Raw genomic sequence first — 26365 nt, 5'->3', positions numbered from 1 at the left:
GACCTGAGTCAAAATTAAGAGTCAGATGCTCAAGCAACTGAGCCACTCAGGCATCCCATAACTCTGGTCTTTTAAAGAATAAAACTCTATCAATACTGAGAAAGAATTGCCAGACATTACCCAGATCCCATTATGATTTTTATGAGCATATCATAGTTGGCTGAGTTGTTTTAAAAGTTATTTTTCTTTGTCCCAGTGGTCTATAGAGTTTGAGATGTCTCCCATCAGTGATAAATCCATTTTGACCTTGCACAAAGTTAGTGCTAAAGCATAAAATAGAATTCCATATTTCAAAGTCTACACTTTGCTCAACAACAAAATATATTGCAAATGATAAACTATATGAAATGAAAGTGTCAATAGTTATCCACCCATTTCGTTCCAGTCTAGATGATACAAAATACAAATATTCATTATGATTGCAGCAAATTCCATTCTTTTAGAAGCCTTTCAGGAAACCAAGATTGAAGCACGATTTACACTGTGTTCTATGTGTGTCACTGTTCCAACTCGTTTAAAAGAAGCTTTGTCTACACAACTTTGGTCATAAATTAGGATATTAAAAATTAATGACTGTGCTTCATCTTTCTCTTTTTTAGGACTTACAACTGAAATCTAACACAATTAGTTGTTCACTGAGTCTCAAACTGTCCCTCAGCAGAGAAGCCCAATTGCATCAATAATTTTTTTAAATGTATTTATTTATTAAGGTTCTCTTATTTAAGGATTAAAATTCTACCACAGACACTAGCAGGGTATTATTTGATTTTTGAGAACATATTTTGTCAGTGTTAACTGTATAAATTGATTTTGCAGATATAGAAAACAAGTACCAAAAAAGAAACTTTGAGGGAAACTGAGCATCAACATTACATGTTCCTTTTTATTTTCATATTGTACTCTGAGATCAAGAGTTTGTTAAAATGCCAAGTACCCTCCTTTTGGTCATAGCAGTGTGGGTAGACTAAATAAGTCATTTTTTAGAAATGTTCATTTATTTTTGAGACAGAGACAGTGCATGAGCAGGGGAGGGGCAGAGAGAGAGGGAGACACAAAATCCAAAGCAGGCTCCAGGCTCTGAGCTGTCAGCACAGAGCTGGAAGCGGGGCTCAAACTCACAAACCATGAGATCATGACCTGAGCCGAAGTTGTTTGCTTAATTGACTGAGCCACCTGGGCACCCCTAAATAAGTTCTAATTTTTAAAGAGGAATGAGATTATTTTTGTTTAGAAAATATGCGAGTTAAAAATAGCAGATATTTGGAGTGCCTAGGTGGTTCAGTTGGTTAAGCGTTTGACTCTTGATCCCAGATCAGGTCTTTATCTCAGGGTTGTGAGTTCAAGCCCAGCATTGGGCTCCGTGCTGGGTGTGGAGCCTACTTTAAAAAAAAAAAAAAAAAAAGTAAAATAAAAATAAATAAATAAATAAAATAAAATAAAAATAGCAAATATTCTCTAGAAGCTAATATATCACAAGCTCTTCATAAGGTATGTATGTACATTTTAACCTTTAAAAGTTTAATAGCTAGGATTGAAGTTATGATGGGGGAGAAAAGTGGCAAATTTCATTTGAAGACAAATTGTGTGTGTGTGTGTGTGTGTGTGTGTGTGTTTATAACCCTATAACTTCATTCTGCTCACCACAGAACATAATTTGTCTTGGTAGTCATCATTCACTTTTCACTAGGTCTAGAATATGTTGTTCATGATTGAGCAATACTATTATCCTAAACCAGTAAATAAGTTTCAATATGCTACTTACAGTGTGTTTCTACAACTCAGATTAATAAACAGCTAAAGAACACAAAGATATCATGAAATGCTTTACCATATAGGATTGCAAATTAAATGTCAGATTTTAATATTTAAAGATGCTCAACTTTATTCATATATTTAGAAGTGAAACTTGTTTATCCTTTAATAATTGAGTTTTATTTAGGACTAGCTATTACCCTGTTTTTTTAATAACATAGCAAAACATTTTTTAAAAGAAGAAAAAGTTTTAGACTTAGTGTTTTTAATAACATTTAATTTGAGAAAGGCAAATGGGAGATTTTGGGCTACTTCTGAGAAGACACCTTTGAGGTCGATGGGAGGTAAATAGTCCTTTTTTGTAAAATAAGAAATGTGGAGTGACTGAGTTTTCAAAACTCCCTTAGAAGCAGAAGAGGAATTCCAGGGTACGGCACTTATGTTCCTGGTGTATTTACCTTGTAAAACAGCACATCTCCACACTTATCAATCTGCCCACCTTCCATACCACTAAGCAGCGGGAACCTCAAGTGTCTCCGTTGACAAAGGGCCAAGAAGATCTGCACCTCTGGGTCACAGGAAGAAGTTTCTAGGACAGTGACACATTCTTTACCCTATACTTACTCCCTTGATCTGCTTACTCTTTTGTTCACACTCATACCATCGGCCTTTGGCAAAGGAGAGAAAATCCATTTGGAAAGGGAATTTGTAGATATCAGGACTGATATCTCTAGATAGTGATAGAGTTTGAGTTACCCATTTGCTGATGATTTCTTAGCATGGATTTTCAACTGAGTAGCAAACAGTGTGGGTAATCTCATATCTACAGAGCCTGATAACTTCGGCCCACTCAATTATCCCATGAGAATTCTCTAGTTCCCCTCTCCCTCTATCTATAGAGAGACTATAGCAGAATGAGTAATCAGCAGGAAGAGTAATGAACTAAATGGGAGCTATAGTTTCTCCCTAGCTGAGGACCAGATAATACCGAGGTAAAGAGTAAGGTCCACCTACAGTCAGGTCCTGCATCAGTCAGGTATTTCTGCCTCAGAGAATACAAACTTAGGGTTCTTAATTTGGAATTTCTAAGGAAACAATCTATTTAAGAATAACAACAAAAAAAAAACCCCAAAATGAATAAAGTGCCCATGAAATTTATATTTATGGTTCAACCAAAGATATACCTTTAATTACAAAGACCTTTAAAAATAAACACATTTTGTAAAGTTCAAGTTTATTCACAGGTTATTTCTCCCAGGGGAGTTATATTGTTCAGTGATTTAGAGAACTAGGTTCTTGCTCACACTATCTTAAAATCCTTTGGAGTTCAATTTTTTGTGCTCTCTCCATGTGTACCATTTTCTCCCTCTTGATGCTGCTTTCATCTGATTATCATCTCTTCAGACATCTCTTGTATGTATTTTAGAGAAAGGTTGCCGAATCTCTCTTTGAGCACCTTGAAAACCAGCTTTTGCTAGCACTAGCAGGGTTTATTGCACTTTGTAAAATGCCTAATGATTTCTCAATTTTTTCTTTTAAAACCAAGATATTGATGCTGCTTCCTCCTTATTGGTGATACATCCACTCCTCTTTATTTGGCTCAAATGCCCTTGTAAAAATTATTTTGGTTTTCTATTCTTGGCTTATTTTTGGCTCTGTTCCTGGAGGATTGAGTTATTTATATTTCTCTTATTTGGGCAGTAATATATGGATTTAAAGGTGGTGCTCCTAGAAGGAGAGAAAGACTTTGGAAACAAAGCAAAGTATCTCTTGATGGTACCTGAGGTTTCTTCTGCCAGGTTTTTGGAAATGACTTTATAGTACATCAGAGAGTAAGATGACAAAGTTCTGTCACTGCACACAACCCACTGCACATTACGTGGTGTTTCCGAAATATTTAGGGTGTCTAAAAGATGAGAAATGTCACTCATTATTTCAAAATGCAATCCATTTTCTTCCTGTGGTTAGCAAAACAGTGTAAGACATATATGTTTTTGTGGGATTTGTTTTATTTTATTTATTTTTGTTTACCCAGTATGTGTTCTTCTTATGTTTATAATAGTGTAATTTTGCTTTTGGGTCTTTTATGACCACCTACAGTGTGGGTGACACTACAGTCAAGGACGCTGGTGTTTCTATGTTCCTGTCAGGTTTGTAGGGCTTCCTGGAGAAGGCGATTGAACCAGTGCTCTTCAAAGCTGGTCAGCATAGGGTGATCAGATCTCAATAAGAGGATTTCTCTCCCCAGGCTCCATGGGCTCAGGGACTGGGTCAGGATCTTCTGCCTGAATCTGCCCTTGCCTCTCTTGTCTGTCCTTTGCTGGTGAGCCACTGCTTCAGACCTGGTCACTGCCCTCTACTTGCCTCTTGGATTTAACTCTCCACAGTGTTCCTTGTAAGCTTATTCTTGTCCACAATATGACTGCAATTCCCATTTTCTCTCTCCTTCACAGCTGAAAGTCAATGTTAATGACCAGTGCATCAGCCAGGCTGGCCGGTCCTCTAGTCCCTTGCTTTTTCAAGATAGGTGATTAGCACATATTACAGCCGAAAAAGAAGGAGCTGACCACTTAGGAGTGAATAGGGGGAATATTCTGGGTTTCAGAAATTATGTACCTTATTGGATGAGTTCCATATGTTGAATAATCTTTTTCCTGTTTTAAAATTTTCTCTGGAAACATGCTTCTTTCTGCTATTATGGGTTCTGAGGTAAGAACCACAGGGGTCACACAAACCTGGGGAATGTCACTCAGCTAATTCCTTTCTACTCTCGGCTATGCTGTGACTACATTACTAATTAAAGATTGCTTAGTTGACATACTCTCCAGCCAACCTTGGGTTCAACAGAATCTGAACTTCAAAGAAAAAGGTACTTCAAAGAAAAAGGTGTTCTTTGCTTTATTGGTCTATCCATAATTCTCTGCACACTATAAAAGATAACTTATCGTATTTCAATCAACACCTGTCTTTGTGTTTTTTTTCCTTTTGGTATTATTTATAAATAGATTTTTAAAGTATAACTTATACACAATATTATATTAGTTTCAGGTATACAACACAGTGATTCAACAACTCTATGCATTATGCTATGATCACCACAAGTGGAGGTACCATCTGTCACCATCCAATGCTATTATAAATCCATTGACTATATTCCTTGTGCTGTACCTTTTATTCCCATGACTTATGATTCTATATCTATAAGCCTATACCTTCCACTTCTCTTCACCCATTTTGCCCATCCCTCCACTGCTCTTTCCCTCTGGCAACCATCAGTTTGTTCTCTGTGTTTTTAACTATGATTCTGCTTTTTGTCTCTTTATTTGTTTTATTTTTTATATTCTACATGTAAGTGAAATAATATCATATAGGTACACAATGGAATATTATTAAACCATAAAAAATATGAGATCTTGCCGTTTGCAACAATATGGGTGGACCTAGAGGGTATTATGCTAAGTGAAATAAAGCAGAGAAAGACAAACAGCTATGTTTTTGATATATGGTGTTTCTCAAATGTTTTCTAATCCATTTTATGTTTTATTTTTCCTTTGCATTAAAAGGATTCTTCAATGAATCAATTTATCCACTATTTTGAAAGAACCTTGTGGTAGCCTATTTTTTCTTTTCATCTGTGTACTTTCTTCCTTCCTCAGTCCCTTTGGTTCTACTCAGATTGACACCACCCTCAGCAGTATAAACCCAGTCTTGGCCATCAGGGCATCAGGCTTCCATTAGCCACAAGATTGGTTCAGAAATAGGCATGCGTCAAAAGCCAAGCAAATCAGTGTAAAGGTAAGGGATTTCGCCTGAGTTTCTAAGGAAAGCTGCACTCTTTTCCAGTTGGTGTTCGTAAGCTGGTAGCTTACAGCCTGAAGCTTCTGGTCATTATCTTAGCCATGCCATATAGTAAACCTAGGAACAAAGCCCACACACTGAAGAGCAGAGAGGGAAGACCCAGAGGAAGCAGAATTTGAGAAAATCATTTGAGACTACATCTCAGCTAAGCTTGAAGCCATATCACCTCCCTATCCTGTTTTATAAGTCAATATTTTATTAAGCTAGTAGAAAAGAAGAGAATGTCATTAACTTTATTAGAAAGGCAAACTAAAAAATTGAGTAGGTATTGTCCTGCCAAAGAAATGTAGTGGGTTGTTGTTGTTGTTGTTGTTTTTCTTTCAATATTTAATGATGATTGTCTATAGTCTTTTAATTTAATAGGGAAATCATTATACCTTTTATTAATAGTCTTTGGTGTTAGGTTCTCAATTACACAAAAGAGAAAAACACCATAATTGAGGACTACCACCCTGCTCAACATCATTTTTCTATCTTTTCTCTGAGATTATCACCTGTGAGATCTTCCTGACTGTAATACAGAATGTCTCCACCCTCTTATGATAAAGAGAAGAAATTTAGAAGCAAAGAATGTTCTAGATCTGTTTTCTCTGTAATTACAAATTTATTACTGATATAAGCATATGAGCATACACCACAGGAATCTTCCACCATACTATCTATGCATGTCCTGGGTTTATCACTTATCATATGATTTTAGAGGTGTGGTATAGTTGTTGCTCAAATGTACATCTTCCTTTCCATCTGTACCTCAGTATCTAGTATTCCAATAGGTAAGGGTCATTCCATTGGGTTGAAACTCTGTCTTTTGCTGTCTCTTAGGAAACATGCAAGGATTACCCATAATATGGGAAACCACTAATCTGCCACCAATATCCTGGCTTGAATTAATATATAAGATTATTTTTCAACCAGTGTAGAGAGAGCATGGTTTTGAGGGACAGGTCAAAAGACAGGTAAGTTTTAAAAGTGACGGAGAGCCAATTCTACTTTAAGTGGCATGAGCTTTGATGAGTTTAGAACAAAACATCTTGAGAAAGGAAGACGAGAGGGAGTAGGAAAAGAACCAAAGTTGGATCTAAAATATTTAGTTTTAAACTCTCCATGTGATCTATCACATACCCCTTGCATGACCTTGAGAATATACTTACCATTACTGAATCTCAGTTTTTTAATTTATAAAATGTAAATGACCATATGTTCCCTGGAGTTGTGTTGTGAGAATTAAGTGGGTGAAAACCACAACTGGCATATGTGAACATTTAGGAATTACTAGGAAAGCACGCAAGCAAAATGGCATATCAGAAAAAAGCAAAGCTTATGAAGCTACGTAAAACAGAGTTCATATCCACTACCTACTAACTGAATGACCTTGGATTTGTCCTCCAGTTTCCACATTTGACTACTGAAAATATAATGTCTAAAGAGTTATTGTGAAGATTAAATGAGGTGCCATACTGTTCGCATCTGGTGCACACACTACTTCATGATGTATCACCCGTTGGAGCTCAGTCAACTTGAATTTCACTGGAAACTCAGAGCATCATTGGCTTTAATTAGTTAGTTTGTTTGTTTTTACCAAAATGTAAATTTGAAAGAAGTCTTCCAACACTATTATGAAAGTGAAATCATGTAGGAAGTAATCAACTCTGCGTCTGTGCCTTGTGATTCCCTGACATTAATCAGCACACACTTGAATCTACAAAATTGAGTTTATTTGGTGACCAAGAAACCTGCATTACACAAGCTGTGATCCCAGACAACTTTTCCATCTCATGATGTTTACTCTTGCTTTGTCTAATCTGAAATGTAATGGGAAGATACACCAGAGAGAAGTCACTTTTAAGAAAAGAATGTTCCCTGATTTCTACTTGAGGTAACTCCAATTTGACAAAAAGACTTATAAATTTGTTTGGAATTCCAAGCACCCCCCCCCCCACCGGAAATAATACTAGACTTGGTGATGAGGTCTCCAGGTCAGTTAGAAGGAAAAAGGAAATCAATACAAGCCACAAGGTCCCTGAGCTGTAGGATTCATGGTACTACTCTCAGGGCTGCTTTCTGCGGAGAAAGGACCATGGCTGCCAGAGGCAGGATCAGCCGAGGAAAATATTTAACACAGTGAAATTTGTATTTGGCTTCTTCACATTTTCCATTCAGTACTCTTTAACCACTGTTTAATCTTTCTTTTCCCAGGACTCGCATACTACCTTGCAATAAAACACTTCATATAATTCTACTAGATTTCCTTCCTCTCTCTGTCCCTCCCTCTTAAAGCCACCACACTTTGGAATAATCCACCTTTCCTTCATCTCTAATTCAAGCTCTTGCTCCCTCTGTGACACAATTCCCAACCAGGGAGAGGCGAGATGATTGCATTAATTTGTGTAAAGTGAATTATCCATGGTTTCATTAGCTAACAGTTCTTTACTTCTTTAGAGAACAATTATTTTTTCCACATTAACATATAATTAGTGTTATTTCATGTCATGTAACAGATAAAGTCAAAACAAAGGACAAACTGTGTGTGTGTTGTGTGCAGGTCTTCTGCCTAAGGTCATTCAGGTTCAAGGCTGGGGGGAACACAGGAGTTCCCCTATGTTAGGGGGTGAAATCCAGTCTCTGTTCTCCTGGCCAAGCCTTATACCCAAGTGTTGAGTGCCTTCAGGGGGGAGGAAGACATCTAACTTGTAAAAAGATGTGGCAAGTTCCAGAAGTGGCTCTGAGTGAGGGCAAGCTAAGTTTTTTGGCAAAGGATAGGCTATACAGAGGCCAGCTCTGTACTGGAGAGCATAGCCTATGGGTGCCATTTCTGCTTTATCTACCTAGTTTCTGTCTTAACTTTCTGATTCATAACATCTTGAAATGTTCCAATTTATTTTTCCCTCTGGAATGGATACTTGGCAGTATAGTAGTGAGAGAAAACATAATGAGGATCATGTGTGGGTCTATCTTGGATCAGAGTCCATCAATGCTGAGAAAGAGGCATTTTCTTTGGTAACACTGTGTCCTGGTGAGCAGCCTTACTGCATATTACTTTTTTCTATCAGTGGGTATTGCCTGAGAATATTTTCCAAACACTTTGAGGAGATTTACACAATTATTTAGAAACTACACTGTATTTACCTCTTTTACCTTATTTATCTCTTTTTTTCCTGTCTCTGTTTTTGTCACTCTCTCCTTCACTTCTCTAGTCACAGTGAAATACTTTCATTTCTTCCAGAAGCCAGGCTTTCTCTTGCTTCTGGAATCTAGACCTTCATACCCTATTCCCTTTATTGTGATCCCTTTCCCACATTACATTATCTGGCTAGCTCCTATTTAGTTTTCAGATTAAATGTCACTTTGGTAAATTGTCCATGTCCTTTATATATATTTAACTCCATTCAACCAAGACTGGGCTATGTGCTGTCACCAGAAGCTCTTAGAGCTTTATTACTTTCATTTTAATTACTTGTTATCCTAGGAAGACTGGAAGCCCTGTGAGGTGGGGTGGGGGGGGCACTCTCTCTTCTCATGGCTGTGTCTTGAGCCCCTAGCATATCGGACATGGTCAATGAATTTTTGTTGAGTGAATATTATTGTCATACATGTTGTACCTTTAGACCTACAAGCCTGTGCAAGAACAAAATCACCATCTGGATTTGAGGCAATGTACTTCACCATGATTAGAAAATTTAGTTGTATTAGTGAAGGGCTATGCATGCTTCCAATTATTCAGTCCTGTATCTTCAAAATCATTTAATGTGAAAAGCATGTGAAAATGTAAAAGAGGAATTAAGGGTCATTTGGAGGTCCCAGTTGACTTGGGCAGGAAAAGGGAAAAATATGTAAGTCACCTGGTAAGGATTTGGGGGTGGGGGTGGGGGTGGGAGTACATGTCCCTTAGCACTGGTGTTCTCAACCTGCATACAACACTTGGGAGGGAGCTGTTGCCAAGGCCCTAACCTCTTCTACCTTTTTCTTTCTCTTCTGTTTACAACACACTTGGAAATAGCAAAACTGTATCAACCCAAAAGGTGGAAAACCAGCTTTTGCCATTCAAAGCAAAGTTTGAATGCATTTATCCTGATAGGAAGCCAGCAACTGTAATGAAGGTATTTGTAAAATAGGAAGGAATCCCCAAATGTCTAGAAGTCTAAGTCTACCTGTTACTCCATCTTCTTCTCCCCTGTAATCACAGAGGTCAGGATCATAGCATTAAACCTTTTATCTTTATACTTCCATAAATGATACATCCAGGAAAGATAAGTCATTCTACTTAATTTATTTGTTTTCTTAACCTAAGAAGAAATTGTCTGTATAGCTACTCTGAATTGTAAACAACTGATGTTCCCCCAAGGTTCAGTAAGAAACATTGAGATTTCACCTAAAACCCTTTAGGAGAGGCCTGGAAAATTGCTAGGCATCTCAAGACAGCTCATCACCATTCTAGCATGGGCTATTACTCAAGTCTGTGACTGTTATCATGATAATGTGCACCTCCGGTGGGTGCACCCCACTGGTGTTTTGTACAGGGCAGCTATATGGTAATTCCTGTGTCCCCATGGATGCTTTCACACCAGCACTTACTTTCCTGGGGCTTTAGGCAGAGGGGGATTTTCTCTCTAAGCTTACGCACCCCCTGGCAGAGGAAATAGAATGAAAACAGAACATTACCTGTTTTCAATGGTGGCACCAATTTTAAAGCTGTGCTATTTTAAAACAAAGAAACAGATGGAGAAGTTACAAGGAAATGAATCCTGTATTTGCTCTTTGGAAAGCACTTACTGGGTAATTGCTGGGATCTGAGTGACTTGAGGTGGGAAACGGGATGTAGATTTAATGAGATCCAGCCTAAGGCACGATTTGCAGAAGCCCAGAATGGCGGGATAGTACAGGGTTATTTCTTGCCTTCTGATTGTGTTTGCTTGGCCTCTGTGAAATGACTAGAATTTCTTAGTCCAGTACTATGGGATGTATCCCATTCCATAGCAGTGACTGCTAGGGACACCAGATTGCAATAGCACATAGGCAAATCAATGTTGGGGAACCGATGCCTTCCAGGCTAGAGGTCAGCCTGTTCCATAACAAAGGGGTTGACTAAAATGGTTGTGATGTTCCCCTCAGCTTGGCTAAACTTCATATTGGTTTCTTCCAACTGTAGCCCCCTGACCTTCCTTTTCTTAGAACATTTACTTTAGAAAACTTGAAATTATAAATTCTTACTCTGCTCCTTTGAAATATATATAAATCTTCCCACAGCCTTTTGTCAGGTTTATAATCCAGGAATTTCTTGAGGATCTAAGAACTATTTGTTGAAAATATAAACATTGAAGGGACAGCAACCCTCTTTTCTAGTCCCTGTGGCAGAGTAGGAGCCTAACTATAATGGAGACCAGTCAGTAAACACAGATGACCTAATTACAGAGAAAAACATTCACAAACTCAGAATAACCCATCATGATGGACATAACCCACAGATGAACCTCCCTCCTAATTTCCTCTACTCACTCACCCCAGGACTTAAAAAATTCCCTACTGTTTGTTTTAATGGACTTAAGTTCAGTCTCTCTTCCCTTATTTCAATAGTCTTGAATAAAGCCTTTCTCGTCTATTTAACTTTGTCCATTGCAGTTTTAATTTGAAAGGGTCTAATGCAAAAAATGGTGGAGAGAATCTCGAGTGGGTCATTTAACAAACTGGGTGCATTAGTTTGCTGGGGCTGCTATAACATGGAACCATAACAAAATAACAAAATCTCCCAGTACGTGAGGCTGGAAGTCCACGATCAGGGTGTCAACAGGTTTACTGACTCCTGAGGCTCTCTTCTTAGCTTGCAGATGGACCACCTCCTCCCTATGTTTTCAATGGTCTTTCCACTGTGTACATGCATCCTTGGTGTTTCTCTGTGGTTCTGAATTTTCTCTTTTATAAGAACACCAGTCAGCTTGGATTAGGATGGCTTCATTTTAACTTAATTACTGTTTAAAAGGCCCTATCTCCAAATACAGTCTAATTTTGAGGTATTGGGGATTAGGGCTTCAATATATACACCTTTCAGGGGAACACAATGTAGCTCCTAACACTGGGTCTCTATGACTACTATCTCTGAGATAGAAGCTGAAGGGACTCCATTTTAGAAAGGCTCCATCTCTGCTGTTTTTCTGCTAGACCCCATTTACTCATGATCTATGTTTTGTCTCTGAATAGGCTAAAGAAGATATATTCTCATTTCCAGGGGGAGCAAGAAAGTTTATCATTCTCTGAATTTTGTCCTAAGCCCCAAACACCTGATAACACCTAAGAAGAGCCAGATCCCAAACATATTCCAGGACATTAGCTTCAAACAAACCTTGGCTTATGCTGGCATCGATACGCTTATCTTCAGTAATTTATGGAATAATACCTATTATTCACCTGATGCTCACCTTTGATTGGACCCTACCCTGGATTCCTGGAGGAACTCTTACCCTAGGCCCTTTTCTAATATTAATCCCTAGCCCCAAGCAAAGACAAGACTTATTCTCCTTTCCTTTCAGAGTCTCCCAGTCACTGGGCCTGCTATTCTCTCCCTGTGGCTTACTCAATTCAATAAAATCTGTTTCCACTTTCTCTGGCTCACATTTGATTTCTATCCTGCATGAAGCCAAGATCCTGTGGGACCTTCCCTTGGGTTCTTGGACTCAGCCTACCTGCATCATCTCTACCACTACCTTCTGAGAGAAAACTGCTCCCTGAAGCTGCCAATACAACCATTTTGTGAAAACCTTTCTGCAGATAACAGCCATCCATATCTTAAAGTTCTCTACTGTCAACACCAAAAAGAATAGTAGGTGAATATTCAGTGTTTGCCAAAGGAATACATTGTACATATGGAGAGGGCATAGGAAGGGGAGGACAGGGCTACTCCATAGGGAACAATGCATTTTTGGAAGATGAAGATACTTGTTACATAAATTTCACTTTTGCCCCATTACATTACTACATAACTCTCAAGTGCCAATCAAGATATCTTTTTAAAAAATCCTGTAATTGTGTTGGAACTAGCATAATTATATTACATTTTTATTGCAAATATAAATTAAACAGATATCAACATTTAAAATAATGATAATTTTGGTTACTTTATTTTGGCACTCCTAAGAGGCAATCAATCCCCCCACCCCACACACAAATGAACTTCTAAAAGACCCTGCCTAAGGCAACTCAAACAAGTCTTTGAAAGAGTTTCAGAACAGAAGTAAAGCCAAAAATTTCCTTTTAGGAGTCCATATAAAATATCAGATTCCATTTTATATTAGAAAAAACCAGAAATTGTAAAATCTGTATCGGATAATTCCATGAATACAAGATATATCTCTGTGTAAGGCATGCTATGTTCTTTGGCAAATTTATTTGACTGCTAATTTAAAAGACTGATAAGATTGTGAGCCACTGTGCCTCATTAGTATCCCACTGCCTGCCAAGAATTCACCGGTGTTCTCTAAAATAAAAATATAAATACAAGTAGAGGTATTTATTATGAATTGGAACTAAAAATTCCTTTCAGAATGAGAAAGTTGTCCTTGGGCAAGATGAAGTTAAAATCCAATTTTTCTGTTGCTGAGTTATTGGATGAGTAAATAACCAAAGAAAGTGTGTACTTGGCTTGCTGAATGGAAGTACTGCTGTCCCGGTAAGTTGTTGAAAATATGTGTAAAGATACATTCATTTTCCTATCTGAACTCATTCTTAGTGTACATAATTTAAGTATGTATTTATGTGGGTTTTGTTTTTCATGAGACATAGTTTTAGCCTTATTGAAAGTGATTATACACATAGATTTTTTTTTTGGCCAGAACCCTACACTTTACTCATATATACTCATTACCCGTCTAAGTTTCCTGACCTCAGGATTTAATGTACTAACACTGCGTATTCATGCAATTCAAGTCACCAGTCCCCTACTCTTATTCTTTGTTGTTGTTGTTGTTGTTGTTGTTGTTGTTTTTCTGGGATACTTCATTTCTTCCAAAATACTTCCAGCCTCCCAAATCCTAACCAAGGTCATAGGTTTTCATTTCCCTTATTCTTTTTAGCTTTTATCTCATCTCTTCTTTCCTGTCCACTCATCCACTCTTGGGAAATTATTTCCCCATACTCACCAATTGTCATCATCATCATCATCATCAAAATAAAACAACAAATAGCTAGGGAATGGGCCAAGATGGCAGAACAGCATGGAAGTTTTTTTGTTTTGTTTTGTTTTGTTTTGTTTTGTTTTGCATCTCTCATCCCTGAAATGCAACCAGATCAATACTAAACCAGCTTGCACACCAAGAAAACTGATTTGAGGATTAACACAACAATCTGAACAACGTGAACCATAGAACTTGGCAAGTATGCAGTGCAGAGAGGTGAACTGGAGGAAAGAGAAACTGCAGAGGGCAGGGACCTGTTTTTGTTTGCATAAAGAGGACAGAGATAGGGAAGAGTAAGGGAAAAGCATCCCCTCCCCCACGAAAGGAGCTGGAAAGAAAAAGTCTGAGTGGAAACATCCATAAGGGACTGAACAAAAAAGGGAGAAAGGAGAAAGGAGAGTGTTTAAATTCCATTAAGACTCTATAAACAGGGGAAGCACAGAGTCTGAAACTCCACAGCTCAATACCTGGTGGTGCTCTGGTGGGAGGGTGGATCCATGGGAGCAGAAAGTAAGGTCCTTGGGGTCCTGGGCCACACAGGAAGTGGTTGTTCCCCTGCTGGGAGGTCATTTGATAGAGGCGGTGTGGCCTCCCCACAGTCAAAGGTTCCAGCGGACCATGGAGAATGGCTACATTCACTGCTGTTGGAGAGGATGTTAGGGGTGACCTGGTGGCAGATGTGTGTTGTGATTTGCCATAATCTCTGAAATGCTGCTGCTACATGATCTCACGAACTTTTTCTGGGGCAGGCTGGCACCCGGGCACAGTCTCTAGGCCTCTGCAGCAGCATGGTTGTGCGAATGTTCCTGCGAGTGGCCGGTACCCAGCCATTTCTCAGTGAGACCCTCCTCCAAAGGGTAGGAACGGGTCAAAGCCACAGTCACTCAGAAGGGAGGAGTTGGGAAACACAGCTCCATGTGAGATAAAACTCAGGAATGAGGTGCTGCCTGGCAGCCTGCTTAGTCACAGAGAGTGTAGGAGTGGAGAGTGGATGGAAGCTAGAGACGAAGGAGGGGTGCTTGATCACTGGTAGGGGAGAGTGCAGAGTTCTGATAATAGAGACTGAGTAGTTGGGTGACACCCCTCACTCGCATGCACATACACACCTACAAGCTTCACAGCAATCCACCCCAGTAGGCTAAGCAGCACCATCTAGTGGAAGATGGAGCCGTTACACTAAACCTCGCCCAACTGGGCCAACTGCACTCTTGAGGAACACTGTAAGTCTTTCTGCCTGCTTAGTTTATGGACTATAAAGTGCTTCATAGTTTGATTTCTAGGGGAAAAAAATATAATTTTAATCGTACTTGATTCTATTCACTGATCCATCTAGTCAATTTTTTTTCTTTTCCTTTCTTATTCTTGAATACAGAAAGAGAAAAAATTTATTTTTATTTTCAATCTTAAATAAAAATATTTTTCTTTAATTTTTTCTACCATATTTTTTATTTTTGTAAAATTTTTAAATTCTATTTTACTCCTACCATTCATTTTATTCCATTTTATGATATCCAGTTTTTCAAATTTTCAAACTATTTTCCTCTTATTTTCCTTTTTTTTCTTATCTTTCTCTTTTTTCTCTAATCTAATCAAGTTTTTTTCAACAACCTAAGAAGAAAACCACACCTAGGATCTAGCATCCATTATTTGATTTTTTTGTGTTGTTTTTAATTTTTTAATTTTAATTTTTTTTACTTTACTAATTTCATTTCTTCCTTCAAAATAACAAAATGAAGGAATTCACCCCAAAAGAAAGAAGAGGAAGAAATGACAGCCAGGGACTTAATCAACACAGATACAAGCAAGGTATCTGAACCGAAACTAGAATCATGATAATAAGAATATGAGCTGGGGTCGAAAATAGATTAGAATCCCTTTTTGCAGAGATAAAAGAAGTAAAAGCTAGTCAAGATGAAATAAAAAATGATATAACTGAGCTGTAATCTCGAATGGATGCCACGGTGGCAAGGATGGAGGAAGCAGAGCTGCAAATCAGTGATATAGAGGACAAACTTACAGAGAATAATGAAGCAGAAAAAAGAGAACTAAGACAAAAGAGCACGATTTAAGAATTAAAGAAATCAGTGACTCATTAAAAATAAATAATATCTGAATCATAGGGGTCCCAGAAGATGAAGAGAGAGAAAAAGGGGTAGAAGAGTTATGTGAGCAAATCATAGCAGAAACTTTCCTAAGCTGGGAGAAGACACAGACATCAAAATCCAGGAAGCACAGAGGACTCCCATTAGATTCAACACAAACCGACCATTAACAAGGCATATCATAGTCAAATTCGCAAAATACTCAGACAAGGAAAGAATCATGACAGCAGCAAGGGAAAAAAAGCCCTTAACCTACAAGGGAAGACATCAAGTTTGCAGCATACCTATCCATAGAATCTTGGCAGGGAAGAAAGGAGTGGCAGGATATATTTAATGTGCTGAATTGGAAAAATATGCAGCCAAGAATTCTTTATCCAGCAAGGCTGTCATTCAAAATAGAAAGAGAGATTAAAAGTTTCCTACAAACAAAAATTAAAGGAGTTTATGACAACTAAACTGGTGCTGCAAGAAATTTTAAGGGGGACTCTGAGGGGAGAAAAGACAAAAACAAAAACAAAAAAACAAAACAAAAAGGCTCAAAAGCAACAAAGACTAGAAAGCACCAGAGAACACCACCAGAAACTCCAACTCTACAGGCAATGTAATGACAATAAATTCATATCTTCCAGTGCTCACTGTAAACATCAATGGACTAAAGCTCCAATAAAAAGACATAGGGTAACAGAATGGATAAGAAAACACAATAGATCTATATGCTGTTTATAAGAGACCCATTTTAGACCTAAAGGCACTTTCAGATAGAAAATAAGGGGCTGGAGATCCATCTATCATGCTAATGGTCATGACAAGAAAGCCTGAGTAGTGATACTTATATCAGAAAATCTGGATTTTAAAATAAAGACTGTAATAAGAGATGAAGAAGGGTATTATATCATAATTAAGGGGTCTATCCACCAAGAAGATCTAATAATTATAAACATTTATGCTCCAAATGTGAAAGCACCCAGACAAAGAAATCAATTAATCACAAACATAATAATACCATAATAGTAGGGGACTTCAACTCCCCACCTACAACAATGGACAGATCATATAAACAGAAAACCAACACTGAAACAATAGCTTTGAATGACACACTGGACTGGATGGACTTAACAGATATATACAGAACAATTCATCCTAAAGCAGCAGAATACACATTCTTCTCCACTGTACCTGCAACATTCTCCAGAATAGATCACATATTAGGACACAAATCAGTCCTCAACAAATATGAAAAGACTGAGATCATACTGGGCATATTTTCAGACCACAACACTATGAAACTCAAAATCAACCACGAGAAAAAATTTGGAAAGATAACAAATACTTGGAGACTAAAGAACATCCTACTAAAGAATGAATGGGCTAACCAAGAAGTTAAAGAAGAAACTAAAAAGTACATGGAAGCCAATGAAAATGATAATACCCCAGCACAAAACCTCTGGGATGCAGCAAAGGCAGACAAGAGGGAAGCATATTGCAATCCAGGCCTTTCTAAGAAGGAAGAAACATCTGAGATATACAACCTAACCTTACACCTTAAAGATCTTGAAAAAGAACAGCAAATAAAACCCCAAACCAGCAGAAGACAGGAAGTAGTAAAGATTAGAGCAGAAATCAATGCAATCAAAACCAAAAATCCCAGTAGGACAGATCAATGAAATCAGGAGCTGGTTCTTTGAAAGAATTAACAAAATTGATAAACCCCTAGCCAGTTTGATCAAAAAGAAAAAGGAAAGGACACAAATAAATAAAGTCAAGAATGAAAGAGGAGAGATCACAACCAACACAGCAGAAATACAAACAATAATGAGAGAATATTACCAGCAATTATATGCCAAAAAAATTGACAATCTGGAAAAAAATGGACAATTCCTAGAAACATATAAACTACCAAAACTGAAACAGGAAGAAATAGAAAATTTGAACACACTCATAACCAGTAAAGAAATCGAATTAGTAATCAAAAATCTCCCAAAAAACAAGAGACCTGGGTCAGATAGATTTCCAAGGGATTCTACCAAACATTTAAAGAAGAGTTAACACCTATTCTCTTGAAGGTATTCCAAAAAATAGAAATGGAAGGAAAACTTCCAAACTCTTTCTATGAAGCCAGCATCACTTTGATTCCAAAATCAGACAAAGACCCACTGAAAAGGAGAACTACAGATCAATTTCCCTGATGAATATGTATGCAAAAATCCTCAACAAGATATTAGCCAACTGGATCCAACAATACACTAAAAGAATTATTCACCATGACCAAGTGGGATTTATACCTGGGATGCAGGGCTGGTTCAATATCTGCAAAACAATCAATGTGATTCATCACATCAATGGAAGAAAGAACAAGAACCATATGATCCTCTCAATAGATACAGAGAAAGCATTTGACAAAATACAACATCCTCTTTTGATGAAAACCCTCAAGAAAGTAGGGATAGAAGGATCATACTTCAAGATCATAAAAGCCATATATGAAAGATCCAACGCTAATATCATCCTCAATGGGGCAAAACTGAGACCTTTCCCCCTAAGGTCAGGAATAAGACAGGGATGTCCACTCTCACCACTGTTATTCAACATAGTATTGGAAGTCTTAACCTCAGCAATCAGACAACACAAAGGAATAAAAGGCATCCATATTGGCAAGGAGGAAGTCAAACTTTCTTTTTAACAGATGACATGATACTCTTTTTGGAAAACCCAAAAGATTGCACCAAAAAACCCTACTAGACCTGATCCATGAATTCAGCAAAGTCTCAGGATATAAAATCAATGCACAGAAATCAGTCGCATTCCTAAACACCAATAATGAAGCAACAGAAAGGGAAATCAAGGAATCAATCCTAGTTATAATCGCACCAAATCCCATAAAAGACATAGGAATAAATGTAACCAAACAGGTGAAAAATCTATACACTGAAAACTATAGAAAGCTTATAAAAGAAATGGAAGAAGACACAAACATATGGAAAAATATTCCATGCTCCTGGATAGGAAGAACAAATATTGTTAAAATGTCTATACTACCCAAAGCAATCTACATATTCAATGCAATCCCTATCAAAATAACACCAGCATTCTTCACAGAGCTAGAACAAACAAACCTAAAATCTGTATGGAACCAGAAAAGACCCCAACAGCCAAAGAAATCTTGAAAAAGAAAACAAAAGCTGGAGGCATCAAAATCCCAGACTTGAAGATGTATTACAAAGCTGTACTCATCAAGACAGTATGTCACAAAAACAGACACTCAGATCAATGGAACAGAATAGAGAACCCAGATATGGACCCATAAATGTATGGCCAACTAATCTTTGACAAAGCAGGAAAGAATATCCAATGGAATAAAGACAGTCTCTTCAGCAAGTGGTGCTGGGAAAACTGGACAGCGACATGCAGAAAATGAAGCTGGACCACTTTCTTACACCATACACAAAAAGAGACTCAAAATGGATGAAAGACCTAAACATTATATTGGAAGCCATCAAAATCCTAGAGGAGAAAGCAGGCAAAAACGTTTTGATCTCAGCCGCAGTAACTTCTTACTCGACATGTCTCTAGAGGCAAGGGAAACAAGAGCAAAAATTTTCAACTATTGAGACTTCATCAAAATGAAAAGCTTCTGCACAGGGAAGGAAACAATCAGCAAAACTAAAAGGCAACTGATGGAATGGGAAAAGATATTTGAAAATGACATATCAGATAAAGGGTTAGTATCCAAAATTTATAAAGAACTTATAAAACTCAATACCCAACCAACAAACAATCCACTGAAGAAATGGGCAGAAGACATGAATAGATACTTCTCCAAAGAAGATATCCAGATAGGCAACCGACACATGAAAAAATGCTCAATATCACTCATCATCAGGGAAATACAAATCAAAACCACAGTGAGATATCACCTCACACTTGTCAGAATAGCTAACATTAACAACTCAGGCAACAACAGATGTTGGTGTGGATGCAGAGAAAGAGGCTCTCTTTTGCTTGCTGGTGGGAATGCAAACTGGAGGTTCCTCAAAAAATTAAAAATAGAACTACCCTACAATCCAGCAATTGCACTACTAGGTATTCATCCAAGGAATACAGGTATGCTGTTTCAGAGGGGCACATGCACCCCGATGTTTTTAGCAGCACTATCAACAATAGCCAAAGTATGGAAAGAGCCCAAATGTCCATCAATGGATGAATGGATCAAGATGTGGTATATATATATATATATATATATATATATATATATATGTATATGTATATATATACACACACACACACACATATATATATATACATATATATATACATACACACACACAATAGAGTATTACTCAGCAATCAAAAAGAATGAAATCTTGCCATTTGCAACTATGTGTATTGAACTAGAGGGTATTATGCTAACTGAAATTAGTCAGAAAGACAAATATCATATGACTTCATTTATATGAGGGCTTTAAGATACAAAACAGATGAACATAGGGAAGGGAAGCAAAAATAAAATAAAAACAGGGAGGAGGACAAAACATAAGAGACTCTTAAATATAGAGAACAAACAGAGGGTTGGTGGAGGGGTTGTGGGAGAGGGAGATAAGCTAAATGGGTAAGAGGCATTAAGAAATCTACTCCTGAAATCATTGTTGCACTATATGCTAATTAACTTAAATGTAAATTTAAAAATTAATTAATTAATTAAAAAAAACAAATAACAGTTCACATACACCTGGTGTTTACCATGTGTGAAGAACTAAGGACAGTGCATGGATTAGTCTATTTACTTTTCACAACAAACTTATGAGGTCATTGCCACTGATTATTATCATCAGCTTTTACAGTTTAGAAGTCTGAGGCACAGAGATAAAGTAATTTAGCCACAGACACACAGCCATTTAGTGATAAAGCCAGAATGTGAGTCCAGATAGTCTGGCTCTGTGACTGACTGGGATACAATAATGGACTATGTGAGTAGAATTGATGTATGATAAACCCATAGAAACTTTTCTAGCAATCCTCCATGCACTTTTTTCTCCCTTCATCTGTCTCTGAATGATGATGATCCAGGATAGGAATGCGTAGCTCCAAGACGTGCATTAAACTGTTAAATGGGTGAAATTTTGAGGGTGAGAGATGCTAAAAAATAAAAAGCCTTTAGCTTCACAGCATAAAAGTAAGACAGTTTGTTTAGCACTCATTTATGGAAGAACCGTAGATCTGAAATTATAAGCCTGCTTGGTGGCAAATGGTATTAACAAGAAGACAATCTGGCTGGCCACAATGTTTTGTTTTGTTTTGTTTTGAAGTAGACACCCATATCCAGAAATTCTTAGCCCCACTCTCTTTGTGTCATAAGAATAGACCAGTTCCCAAAGTAGACGTACCTTAAGGTCATCTCAGGCAAATTCCTTCAAGCACACAGATGCCACTGAGTCCTGGCAGCCACTTCCTTTCAGGGACACAAAGGAGGGGCCCAGACGCAACTCAGAGAGGGAAAGCTGGAGCTCCCATAAGTTGAATTGTCTGCACACACTGGATCAGTTTAGAACCATAAATTCAGTGAACTGCAAATAAAGAAGAGCAAATTCAGGGGAAACTAAGATTAGATTGTTAGTTTGTATGTAACTTTTATTGTTAGAGAAAGAGAGTACGTGTTCAAAAGGGGGGGAAGGGGAAGAGGGAAAGAGAGAGAAAGAGAGAGAGAGAGAGACAGAGAATGAATCTTAAGCAGGCTCCATGCTTAGTGCAGAGCCTGACTGAGGCTCTATCCCATGACCCTGGAATCATGACCTGAGTCAAAATCAAGAGTTGGATGCTCAAACGACTGAGCTACCCAGGTGCCCCTTGGATGTAACTTTTAACATGTTTTTTTGGGATTTTTTTTTTGCTATACATATTTTTATAAATTTAACTTCATTTAAAAATATTCTCATATATTTACACATTTATGCAGTTTTATACAAATGCCTAAATGTGATCCTTGCATATCCTATCGTTTTTTGCTTTGTTTTCTTTTCTGAGTGCCAGAATTTTTCTTTCCCTCTTTATTCCCATTATCCCCCCTACCCTTCCCAGATTGTCATTTTTCCCTTGTTCTCCATGCTTTAAAAATAATATGCGGGGTGCCTGGGTGGCTCAGTTGGTTAAGCATCTGATTTCAGCTCAGGTCACGATCTCATGGTCTGTGAGTTTAAGCCCCTCATGGGGCTCTGTGCTGACACTTCAGAGCCTGAAGCCTGCTTCAGATTTTGTGTCTACCTCTCTCTCTGTTCCTCTCTTGCACTCGCTTTCTCTCTCTCTCAAAAATAAACATTAAAAAAACAATTATATGCAAATGCACACACTCAAATACATACACGAATATATTTACATGCACACAATGATAAATATACATATGACTCATATATAAATATATATACATATTATGTACACCTAGTGAAATATATGTACATATATCTACATCCATAAATCTGTACGTATATATACATCTATAAATATATACATATATCTTGTGCTCTCAGTAAAGTTCTTTCTGTTCCTCCACAGTTTCATTTGTAGAACTGAAGAGGGACCCCCAGAACTCCTCCTCCTGGCACAATACACCCCCTGCATCCCTCCCTTAAAAGTCTGCCTCTTGGGTGATCAGGATAATGCCATCACTCTCATCCCTGTGCAGTGGGTAGCCACAAGCAGCCCAAGGATCCCAGGCTTATTATCATCAGTCTGGGAGCTACACTTGATTTTTTCCATTCTGTACAATTCTTTCTCCCCACTTCCCCTGTGCTCTCTGGAGCTTACAGTCTGTCCTCAACAAAATCCACTGTCTTCCCAGTCCCTTCTGTGAATGTTTCCTTCACCTAGGTATTAGTTTCCTGCAGCTGTTATAAATTACTGCAAAGTTGGTGACCTAAAACAGAAATTTTCTCTCTCCATTCTCAAGTCCAGAAGTCCAAAATCAGTATCACTGGGCTGAAATTAAAGTGCTGGTGGGGCTGTGTTCCCACCAGAGGCTTTAGGGAAGAATGCACACCTCACCTGGCGACTGCTGGCATTGGTTGGCTTGTCACATCACTCCAAACTTCAAGGGAAGTTATTTTCAAATCTCTCTCTGGTCCATCTTCATGTCACTATCTCTGTGTACCTTTTCTTCTGTGTTTCATCTCTCTGACCCTCTCTTATAAGGACGCATGTGATTGACTGCATTCAGGGCCCACCTGTATAATCCAGGATACTCTCTCCATCTTAACAATTACATTTGCAAAGACTCTTTTTCCAAATAAAGTAACAATTACAGGTTTGAGGGATAATGGCTTGGTATCCTTGGAGGCCTTCATTTAGGCAACATCAATCTGCTTGCTCTGTCTCAAACCTGATGCTTCCCCAAGAATCTGCTTCTTCCTCAGGACCCTCCAAATGTAGCTAGTTTTTGTTTGTTTGTTAGTTTGCTTGCTTGCTTGCTTGTTTTGTTTTGTTTTGTTTTTTTAAATCTCACAGCCCAGAAGTGAGGTAAGTGTCCTCCTTGATTCTCCTTAACAACATTGTCCCTCTCTCCTTCCAAAACATGCCAACTTCAGGGTCATGGCTTGGTTCATAGGTTGGAGTCTCACATCAGCCTCGCTGCTGTCGGCACGGAGCCTGCTTCAGATCCTCTGTCTCCCTGTCTCTCTGCCCCTCCGCTGCTCACACACTCTTGCTCTCTCAGAAATAAAAAAAAAAATATATTTAAAAAAAACCATTCCAACTTCAGAGCTCATGCTAGCATACTATACCATCCATCCCTCCTTTAGCCATCATCCACAGACCCTCAAGCTACTCCTGAAGAATTTTATATTGTTTGCTCTGACTCCTCCTAACACTACTCCTACTATAATTCTTGGTGATTTCAATGTCCATGCCTGCAGTCTTTCCAGTTTCTCAGTCTCTGAACCTTCCCTCTCCTAGTAGCTTATAACTTTACCCCATCTCAGCTTTTCAGTTCCATGATTATATACTAGGTCTTGTCAATACTAATCCTAATAATACTAACACTAACAAAAAACTGTATCCCCTTCACAATCTCAAATTTTAAGCACTCTACTCTTTGACCTATCTTTTCAGCTAATTCCCTCTAATACCCCAACTCCAAAAAAGCTCTGATCTATCTGGCTAAATGGCAATATATAGAAAACTGTGAAGGATATTATCCTGTCACCGTTCATTATCCTTTACCCCTTGTAGGTCATACAGGGCCAATCTTTGTGTCACCCTACCCTGTCTATGTTCAAGTCTCTGCCTAGTCCAGATGTGTACCTCGGCAGCTGAGTGTGGCTGGGGAAAATCCTCAGATGACTGGGCTCACTTTGAATGTATCACCTCAGGGGCACCTGGGTGGCTTAGTCAGTTCAGTGTCCAACTTCGGCTCAGGCTCATAGTTCGTGAGTTTGAGCCCCACATCGGGCTCTGTGCTGACAGCTTGGAGCCTGGATCCTGTTTCAGATTCTGTGTCACCCTCTCTCTCTGCCCATCCCCCGCTCGCTCTCTCTCTCTCAAAAATAAATAAGCATTTTAAAATTTAAAAAAAATTAATGTATCACCCCAAGAAGAGCATTGGTGCTGATGGAAAATCCCACTGTATAGTTCTTCCCCTTGCCATTCCTCTAGATGATTACCCATACCTTTCCTCTTCAAACTGCCAAGATTTCCCTCAATCTTCACCCTCAGCTGACAACCTTGCTTCTGTACTTCAGTATGAAAATACAAGAAATTAGAGAACATCTTCCACACACTCGCATCTGCCAACACCCAGGATCTGTTCCGCATCTCTGCCTCATCTATAATTCAGGAATCATTATCACCTCCTCAGACCATTCCCTTCATCTGTGCACTAACATCCATTTCCACTTAGTTACCTTGAAGCATCACTCTAGTGGTTGCCTCCTCTCTCTTCCATCATGAATTTTCCCCAATGGATGACTTTTGTTAGCATACAACTAATCTGAAATATCTACCATCTTAAAAATCAAAACAAAACAAAGCATCCCCTTCCAGCTACTGCTATATTATTATATTGACCTTTCTCATTTATTTATTTTCTATTATTTTATTTGAGAGAGAGAGATGTAGAAAGAGAGATCAAGAGAGGCCACACACTAGTGAGGGAGGGGCAGAGGGAGAGAGAATCCTAAGCAGGCTCCAAGCTCAGTCCTCAGTGCAGAGCCTGATGTAGGGCTCCATCTCATGACTGGATCAACTATGAGATCATGATCTGAGCTGAAATCAAGAGTTGGAGCCTCAACTGACTGAGCCACCCAGGCGTCCCTACTCTTTATCCTTTAAATCAAAGCTCTCTTAAAAGATATGACTGTCGTTGTCCCTTATTTCCCTTAGTCTCCTATTCTGTCTTGAACCCTCTTCAATCAGGCATCCATCCCCAGCACACACACACACACACACACACACACACACACACACACACTCCAATCTTGAAAATAGAAATGCATAAATGATTTCCATGTTACTAAAATAAATTTCCTCATCCTATCCTATCTAGCAGCAACTTTGACCACTCATCTTTCTGAACCAATTTCTTTATCTGGCTTCCTTGCACCTGCTCTCTTGTTTATCTTTCTACTTCACTTAATGATCATTTTTCTCAGTCACCTTTGCTGGCTGCTCCCCAATCTCCAAACTTTGGCCTTTGACTTTTTGGTCACTATTCTATGCCCAGTGCATAGAATCACATAGAATGAACAAATATATAGGATATTTTTTAGTTTTATTCTAAGAAAATAGGGCCATATCCTTCACAGTTCTCTATGTATTGCCATTTTAATGCAACAACACTTCATGGAAATCACTTTGGGGTGATTGGTATAGCTCTATTTCATTTCATAGTGTTATATACTATGGAGTGGATATGCAAAAATTTATTAAAACATTTGCATGTTATGGGAAAGTCTTTGCATCCAGTTCTTTTGTGATGAATAATGTGGGAATTAATATCCTTCCACTTTTATTCTGGTTTCCCAGAAGCAGAATTGTTGGAACCAAGGAAGCATGTACATTAAATGATAACTGTTTTAGGACCGCTTCCCACAAAGCCTGTTTTAATTGCTGGTTTTTGCCATCATGGCTCTCTAATGCTGTATTTGATAGGTATTTTGATGCTTTCAAATGTTAGCTAGACTGATATGTAATGACTGTTCCTTTAATTGGCATTTCTCTGACTAATATATTTAAGCAGCATGACTTAGAGGTTAGAAACACTGGCTCAGATGCCAGACTTTCTGGATTTTAATTCTGATTCCAACGCTTACTAGCTGTGTGACCTTGGACAATTCTCTTAACCTCTCTGTTAAGAGAGGTTTTTCCTATGTCAGAAGGAGATAATAGGAACTACTACCTCATCTGTTTTATTTTTGTGGAGATTAAATGTGTTCATGTAAATCAGAGCAGTAACTTGTACAAAGTAAACTGTCAATAGATATTGCTTTTTATTATTACTCCTCCTCCTCC

General features: G+C 38.2%; 1 long non-coding RNA gene across 1 annotated transcript in view; it reads right to left on the bottom strand.

The window, feature by feature from the left end:
- Positions 1–26365, bottom strand: part of LOC122234919 — a 195575-nt gene that overhangs the window by 36414 nt on the left and 132796 nt on the right. The window contains exon 3 of the long non-coding RNA XR_006212899.1: positions 21256–21435. This is a non-coding gene — a long non-coding RNA (uncharacterized LOC122234919). The remainder of the gene's footprint in view (positions 1–21255; positions 21436–26365) is intronic.

Source organism: Panthera tigris, chromosome F2 (genome assembly GCF_018350195.1).
Source record: "Panthera tigris isolate Pti1 chromosome F2, P.tigris_Pti1_mat1.1, whole genome shotgun sequence".
Lineage (NCBI taxonomy): Eukaryota > Metazoa > Chordata > Mammalia > Carnivora > Felidae > Panthera > Panthera tigris.
The sequence above is the reverse complement of the archived record's forward strand: the minus strand, read 5'-3'. Positions and strand labels throughout refer to the sequence as shown.